This window comes from Passer montanus, unplaced genomic scaffold (genome assembly GCF_014805655.1).
Source record: "Passer montanus isolate IOZ18808 unplaced genomic scaffold, ASM1480565v1 scaffold1, whole genome shotgun sequence".
Taxonomy (NCBI): domain Eukaryota; kingdom Metazoa; phylum Chordata; class Aves; order Passeriformes; family Passeridae; genus Passer; species Passer montanus.
In genome coordinates this window covers 17,060,598-17,068,843 of record NW_024356504.1, presented here as the reverse complement: position 1 = coordinate 17,068,843, position 8,246 = coordinate 17,060,598, and positions in this window count along the sequence as shown.

The following is an 8,246-nucleotide window of genomic DNA, read 5'->3' as shown; positions in this document are numbered from 1 at the left end:
AGGGGGAATTTGAGTGCACAGGCTGCAATTACCTGTGCTGGAGTTTGGCCAGAGCCCCACTCCTGCGAGCATTGCCACGGGGCCGGACACCGGCAGCTGGCGCTCAGGTGCTGTGGGGTCCAGCACAGCTCTGCAGGGGCCTTGTGGGTCATGCACAAACCTCATCTGGGGTGGATGGAGGCAGGAAAGCACAAAGGGGAAATTCAGCTTTATGTGTATGTGGGTGCTGCACTGAGAGGCACTGAGATGCAAATTTAGGTGCCCTTTTTATTGGTGATCAACTGGAAAATAGGCTTGGACAGTTTGTAATTGTGGAGGGGACAACTTCTCCCAACAAGTCTTTCTTGCCCCTAAGCCAGGGTGCTGCTGAGAGTCAGGAAAGAAACCATTTCTGGGGCTGCCCTGGCCTTTGGGGCCCCTGGGATATCCTCAGTGGACATGGGCTGCAAAGGGCTTGCTCGGGATCACACCAGAGATCCTGCTCTGCTCTGCTCAGCATGACAGGAAAAATTCTGTTTCCCACTAGGTGGTAGAGAAGAGCTTGGCTGAAAATCCTCCAGTTTCTCAGCTCAGCAAGAAAGAGGGAGGGTTATATAAAACTGAAGACCTCTGTTTTAGCCAAGACTCCAGCAGACCCAAAGGTAAGAGAGGTGTCACTGCAGAGGGCTGGGGAAGAGGTGGGGGGTGGCCAGGGTTCTGAGCAGGGCACAGGTGCCACCCAGCAAACACTGTGTCCTGCTCATCACCAGCCACTGTGTGCCAGGCACTGGTGGCACTCTTTTTTGACATCTGTGGATATTTTATGACCTTTTACTGATTGATTTTGGGGAATATGGTTTGAAATGGGTGGTATCTAGTAAAAGAAAGAGAGGAGCAGGGGAAGCATTCATGCTGATTTCACCTAGCACATGCAGGTCCAGCATCACCCCAGCCTGTCACACTGCTTAAATAGAAATAGCTCACTTTTCTTCAGACAGGCTCATGATAATGGTAAACATTTCCTAATAGAGCCTGAGAAATGGTGGACATGAATTTTTGGTGCTTTTTTTTGGTCAGTTGAAGGAGGCCCAAACATAGAGTGTTAACTTGCCTGGAGAGAAATGTCCTCTTTCAGGAATGTGTATCTCATGAGTGCAGAAGGAAAATAAACATGTAGCATGGTGCTGCAGATTGAACTGGAGGGCATTCAGCTCCCAGCTGGCTCCACACTTCTGGAATAGTGGCTGCCTCGTGTGAAAAGGAGAGGTCCTGGAAGCCTCACTGTCCTGTGCTAAAATACAAAACCACAGTCCCCATGTGATGTGACCCTGGGCAGTGCATACTGTGCCAAAACACACTGTGAGAGTGAGATTTCCTCTAGGACAGGCAGACATGCAAGCCTTCAGGTTTGGAGGTTCATCAAGTGGAAGGAAGGGGGGCTGTGTGCTTGAGGAGTGGGGTTACAGTACAAAGGGGTCTCTAACCCTAACTCTGCAGGAGGTTTGTGCCAGGAGGTGCCTGCTGGGTTTGGGGGGTTCAGTGTGAGCTACCCTGAAGCCACAACAGACCAAGGCAGAGGAGGGACACATCTGACACCTGGTGGCTGAGCCCTTTCAGACTATGCGGCTCCAGTCTTTGCATTTGGGTCAAAGAGCAGAGAAGTCTGAAACCACCAGACCCTGTCCACAAGGAGAACTCTGAGTGGTTCTGAGTGGTGAAGTCTCCTTGGGGAATTCAGTAGGTTTTGCTTCTTCTTGAGCACAGTTTTCACAATAGTTTCCAAACCTCCTCTTCCTGAGAGCATTCCTAGATACCCACACACTGTGCAGTCCCCTCTGGAGCACAGAGAGAGTTGCATTTGTTCTGCTTTAATTTGAACCTTCAAACCTCCCTTGGACAGTAACAACATGAAATAAACAAGCCTTGTGTTGAAATACACTCCTCCTCGGTGCTACACGACCTAACTTGCTTTTCCTATGGACAATCTTGACACACTTTGTTTTTTAATGCATTAATCTTCATAAGATCCACAGGAAGCTGGGAAATGCTGCTGCTTCTCTCTCCCTCTTGTTTTTATGAGTAGGGAACTGAGATCTAAGTATCCCACAATCAACTAAACACTGTTGAAAGTGCTTTTTCTTCACCTTTTCAGAAAACCCAGAGGCCAGCAGAGTGGGGTATGTGTGCTATGGAGGTGGATTGGACCACAATTGACTGGATTGAAGAGCTCGTGTTGACCTGAGGATTTTTTTCCTGCAAAGGAAGGTCTGAGGCTCCCACTGGACTTTGCTCACCTCCCAGCACAGAGCAAAGCTGGTGTCCCCTGGCAATGGAAACCAGCAGGTGGGTGATTTGGTGGTGTCCTCTGCTCTTGGTGTATTACCAGCTGCTTTGAGTTCCTGCTGCAGGGCCTGAAGCAGCCAGGCAGCCCCAAGCCCTGTCTGCTTGGCAGACCCACTGAGACTTCTTGTCTCCCTTGTGATGTTTTGGAGTGAGGAGCTTTCCAGACAGTTGTGATGTCAAGTGTCCATGCTATGGGAAGGGGGTGAGAGGGGACCCCCTGTCACTGTGAGTGCTACTGGACCCCCCAAAAGGCTGAGAGCTTGGAAAGCATCCACACAGTCAATCACTTCCCTGAACTATCTGTGCTTCGTGGGCCTCCAGCTCATGAATCTTGGAAGGAAAGACCTTCTCAGGAGATTTGTGGTGCATCCAGTCCCAGCTAGAAATACCACAAGAAAAGCCTCTCTTGGGGAGATCCCAGTTCTAAGCAGGAAATGCAGAGTGATGTGAGAGTGAGAAGAAATCCAGATGTGGCCACTATCTGCTTTATTTTACTCTGGGAAACCAAGTTCTCTTTTGTGGGATATAGTTTTGTCAAGCATCGTTCTCAGGCATATCTAGCCCTTGTGTTTGCCAGTTGTAATTGAGTCAGAGCCACATATCAAAGCTCTGTGTGTGCGTGCCTGTGTGTCCGCGTGCCTGTGTGTGGAGACAGCTTCCAGCAGATCACTTTCTGTTGTTTTTCTGCTAGCAGACTGAGCAGAGCTACTCACTCCCACATACAGACAGAGCTCTGGCTCACACAGCTGCCTGGGGAGAAGCACTGGCTTTTCTCCTCTCAGGCCAGTGTTGCATTTTTGAATTACTTTACCAAGAAGTGTTTAAGTATTTGAGTTTTTCAAAGTGAAGCAGTTTCTCTGCTACTAAGCCTTTGTTTTCTTGTGCAGTTCAGAAGTTTTCTTTGCAGTGTTATCTTGTTTGCAGTCCCAGCCCAGCCTGGGAAATATGCAGTGTAGTTCAATGCAGAGGAAAGTAACTATTTCCTTTTAAAAGGGACTACTTGGTGTGAGTGACAGCCACCCAGGGGTGGGAGATATTTGCTGGATTTTGGAGGTGTGCACAGGATCTGGAGGGGTATTTGCAGGGGAGGAAAATATCCTGGACTTGCCAGGTAAATGCAAGCTTGAAGACAGGTTTGGAAAGCATTTTATGACCTTGTGTGACATGGGTGCTTGCAGTGCTCCCGTGTGAGCTTTGCTCTCCTTGGCTCTTGCTCTGGGGGGTCACTGTGATGTCTAGGCTCTTATGGTGCCAGGGAGCAGGAGAACACTATACACATATCCACGAGCAGCCAAATCTTTATTAAACCTCGAAAAGATCATTAATCTCACCCAAATATTTGCTATTTCTAAAGTTTAGGTAGGGGGTAGATACCCTCGGGTGTTTGGCAGCTAACACTTGGAATTGAAATGAATAACAGGAGCAACAAAGTGGAACTGCTGGTCATAATTGCCCTGCCCCTCACGCACTTTTTTTGAGTGCATCCAGTTGGCCCCAAACCAGTACTATTCCCCAGCAGAAAATTTCCAGCATTTATTCATCACACACAGAGTTGACAAGTGCCTCCAATTCTCCAGTTACCAATGCACTAATGAACATCTGCTAGTCTTTCTTGCAAGTTCAAGGGCTTGGGCAGGGAGTAGACTGGGGACTGAATTTCTGTGTGTGACTGAATAAGGTTAAAAGTGGATTTTACATGAGGGCAGAGCCTTACTCTGGGGTTCCTCATACTTCTCAATTAATGCCTTCCAAAGTCCAAACCTTTTGGTTAACAGCTGCTTCTGAGAAATGTGGCTTTGAGGAAAGGAGTGAATGTGTCTTGAACTATCAGAAAAACAAGAAATAGAGATAATTTTTAGCTTGTGAGGAAGTTAAACTATTCCAAGTAGTCTTTGCTGTTGCTAGTCCTGGAGAGCTCGAAAACTTCTGGCAACCATGCAAGGTCTTGCTTTGCTACCTCTTGCTAGTAGGAATGTAAAAATTGCCCATCAATATATGCAGCCAAACCAACAATCATCAGGTCCCACAATGAGTGTCTCTGACAGACAGCTAATTACTTCTCAAAAACCTGTGAATATTTGCTCTGGAAAACCATCAAATAGCAAGATCTGTCCTGTACAGCAAAAACAGCTCTAGAGCTTCTGCACCGTCACTTTAGTCCTGACGCTGTTTTATTGCTGGATGTTACATACAGGAAGAAAGTTCAGCTTTGACTTAACCCCTTGGACTAACAGCAGGTACAAACTGCAGTGGCATTTAACTCAGTCTTCTAGAAAGTAATTTGTTTGTGTTTGATGATTTCTGTCTTTCTTACACCAGCCTTTAACTCTCTCATTCTGTGCCTTGTCACCCATTACCACCCAGCATGTTTCCAGTGTGAAACTGGGATGTGGAAATGGCTGGAAATAGGGAACCCAGCTCCAAGGAGTGTGTGCTACCTGGTGGGTATAGCTCAGCCATGCAAGGAAGCCTAAGAGCTCTGAAAAATAAGAAAGGTACATGTGAAAGCTGATGCATTTAACCACTGGGGCATCTCCTTTAGGAGGTCACTGTCAGCACTTTTCTTGGAGGCTGGAGCTGTCTGTAGGTGGCTGGTTACAGGTACCTGTGCAGGGCAGTGGTGTCGGTATGAACTGCTGTGCAGCACACAAATCATTTCTGATGAAAATTAAATACCCAAAAAAGAAATTCCACTACCAATGGAGTGAGCAAATCATGCACAAATGACTAATAAATACCACCGCAATCTCTCCTTAAGCTGTGATTTATCTGTCTGGAGACTTATTAAAGAAATGTTCCTGCTGTTTGCACAGTTTTTATGATGGTGCTGCTTTTTGGCCCTCTCGAGTGTCAAAGCCTTTTTCTGTGCTCTGGCAGTCCCAGCAAAAGCCCCACACGTCCCCCCCAGTGCCTGTGACTAAGTGCCCCCACACCCTGATGCCCTGGCCCTGCTCCCTCCCAGCCTCACACGGTTGCTCTGTGCTGCAGTGAAATTCCCTTCTTGTGCTCTGTGCCAGTGAAGGAGCTTTCCGTGTTTTGTCATGTCCTGATCAAGGGAATGGCAGAAAGGTGAGTCAGGGGAAGTTTAGGCTGGATAGTAGGAAAGGGCTCTTCACCCAGAGGGGGTTTGGGTACTGGAACAGGCTCCCCAGGAAGTTGCCACAGCACCAAGCCTGTCTGAGTTCAATGAGTGCTTGGACAGTGCTCTCAGGCCCATGGTGGAAATCTTGGGATGTCTTGTGCAGGGCTAGGAATTGGACTAAATGATCCTGATGTATCCCTTCTAACTCACCATAATCTATGATCCTATGAATCTCTGTTCCAGGGCTGTTGCATCACTGCTGGGGGAGCAGCTCATGCAAGACCTTCCTCCTTCTCCCAGGCAAAATTCACCCAAGTCTGTTTGGACCAGTAACTCTTGGAATGTGGGTGGGTCAGGCTGTTTTGGGCAAAGCTGTGGAGCTTTGCCTGGCTGCTCCTGCCCCCTTGTCTGTCTCTGCTCTCCACAGTGCACTCAGAAATACTGAGCTAAGGCCAGATAGAGGAAAATCTCAAAACACATGACTTTAAAAATAAATGCTTTTTTCTTTCTTTTAGCTAAAATGTGCACTTTTCATAGCTGGTTCATGAGTTCCAGCACATTTGGGGTCAGCAATACTTGGGGGTTCCAGTGTCTTGCTGACATTATTGGATGATGGGGCAACAAACCCCTACATGTCTTTTTGATGTGTGGGACATGACAGAAGCAGCTAAAGCTGTTCTGACTCAGCCCTCAAGCATTTCTGACATCAAAGTGCAGACCCAGGCAGTGCTGAATGGTCAGGACTTTGTGTTGAATCTTTTCTCACTGCTGTCTGGGGAAAAAAAAATCTTTAGCTGTCAATGCGGTTGACTTCCACTCTGACAATAGTTCACCCTGTAGAATATAGAGTGTTATGTGACATGTAAAATTGAGGTATGATGTAATTTAGAGTTTCCTGCCCTCTTTATGAGATGCACATTCAGTGCACATAACCCCCTTTAAATAGTTAAAACAGTGGAGTATTTAGAAGATCTCAATATTCAGAGTGGGAAGCGGGAGGAGAAAAAGGCACTGATACTCAGTATCAGCTTTGACTGCCCTTTGCAGTGCAGGACAGGGAATATCTGCACTCATGTGTGTTGTCCCAATCCGCTGTTCAGAATCATCTCCAGCCTTGAGCCCCTGCGTGGCCCCAGCTGAATGAGTAAGTCCTGCTACCCACCTTGCTCCTCTCTCCCCATGGGTGAGGGACCCTCCCAGGAACCTGCCATACTAGCTGGCTTCCCAGATGTTCCCAGGTGTGCACACAGAAGCCACACTGCACGTTGGATTGTCACATTCCTGACTGCAGGTACGTCTACAGAGGCTGAGACCTTGTGACAGCAATGCTAGGAATAGATCCAGCTGAAATTAAGTTTATTTAGTGAAAAATTTCATACAGGAGACGGTCTTCAATAAAGTCAGCAAACTCTCTAGATCAGCTCTATTTACTTTTTTTTTGGATATTGTTTCAAAATCACAACCCTCTTTGTTGGGACCTTCAGGAATATCACCACCCTTCCAGCATCAGCTGGGGCAGCCAGGGCTGCTGGAAGCATCGTCTGGGCTGTGCTCTGTGCTCTGGCTGCCCAGCTGTGCTCTGAGCTCCCAGTCCCGTGGGGTCTTGCCCTGGGGCACAGCACACTCGCTCATACCCTGACAAATACACGCAGCTGAGAAAGGTTGGAAGTTTCCTGCTTAGTGTCTGCTGTCAGAAAATGCTGCTCTGCTACAGCCGCGCCATCCCCATGGGAGTGTGTCAATTTGGACAAACTTAAGTTTAGGGGGTAAAAAACCCAGAATAACTCATTTCAATAAATTCAGAGCAGTCAGCAGTCAGCTGTCAGAATGGCACATTTCAAGTTTTGAGTCTCAAATGCCTTCTCTTTGGCACCACTGTGCATTAATGTATACCAGTGTACAAATTCTTACATGAAATAATGCAAAATGAATTACAAAACAGAAAAATACGATACAAATCTGGACTGGAATAGAAACATGGAGTCCTCAAAATATGAAATATACATTAAATGTAAACATAAGGGACTGGAAAAAAAAAGTCAAAAAATGCAAACAAATACTCCAGTTGACCTGAAAGGAAGTCTTTCCAGAATATTGTTTTGTAAGGGATTGTCGACAACCCCAAATTTCACCTTTCCAGTTCAGTTTTTAGTCTTATGTCAGAAATCCTGGCTGGAGGGAAATCCAGGGCAGTAGATGCATGAATGTTTTTATACATACACAGATATAACTGTACGTTGTTATTCTATTTGTCTCTTCTTTTTCCTACAGCATCTGTCCCATTCTATAAACTGAAGCTGTTTTTACTTCCTATGATGGAGTTAATTACAAAGCAATTAATTGACCCAGTTATTCATGAGAGGTTTTGGTCATCCCATGGGTGACAGGAATTCAAGCTCCTTTTATTTTTCTTTCACATCACATCCAGGGCAATCACAGAAAATCTAGTGATAGCATCCATGTGCCCAGGAAGGTGGGGAAGGTTGACCTCTTTCCATTTCTTTGCTTTGAGGGGACTCTGGTAGTCCACACTCAATATGTTGGTCCCTGTGGTTGCTGGTACATCTGACCTGCACTGCAGGCACTAAATTCAATACTGGCATGTGGGCGCTCAGGCAGAGTGTGTGTGTGGAGGAGGCATGTGCAGCTGCTGAGGTTTTGAAACTCTTTAGCAAGGCTTCAGAGACACAGGTTGCTGCTTTTTTGGCCTAAGAGGAAGAAAAATTACTTTACTGCAAACAAATGTGGCCAGACCCTGCATCCAGCAGTGATTCTCCTGCATTGCCACAGGTCAAGGGCAGGGTGTGGATTTGAAGGTGGATGTTTCCTAATGTGCAGTCGT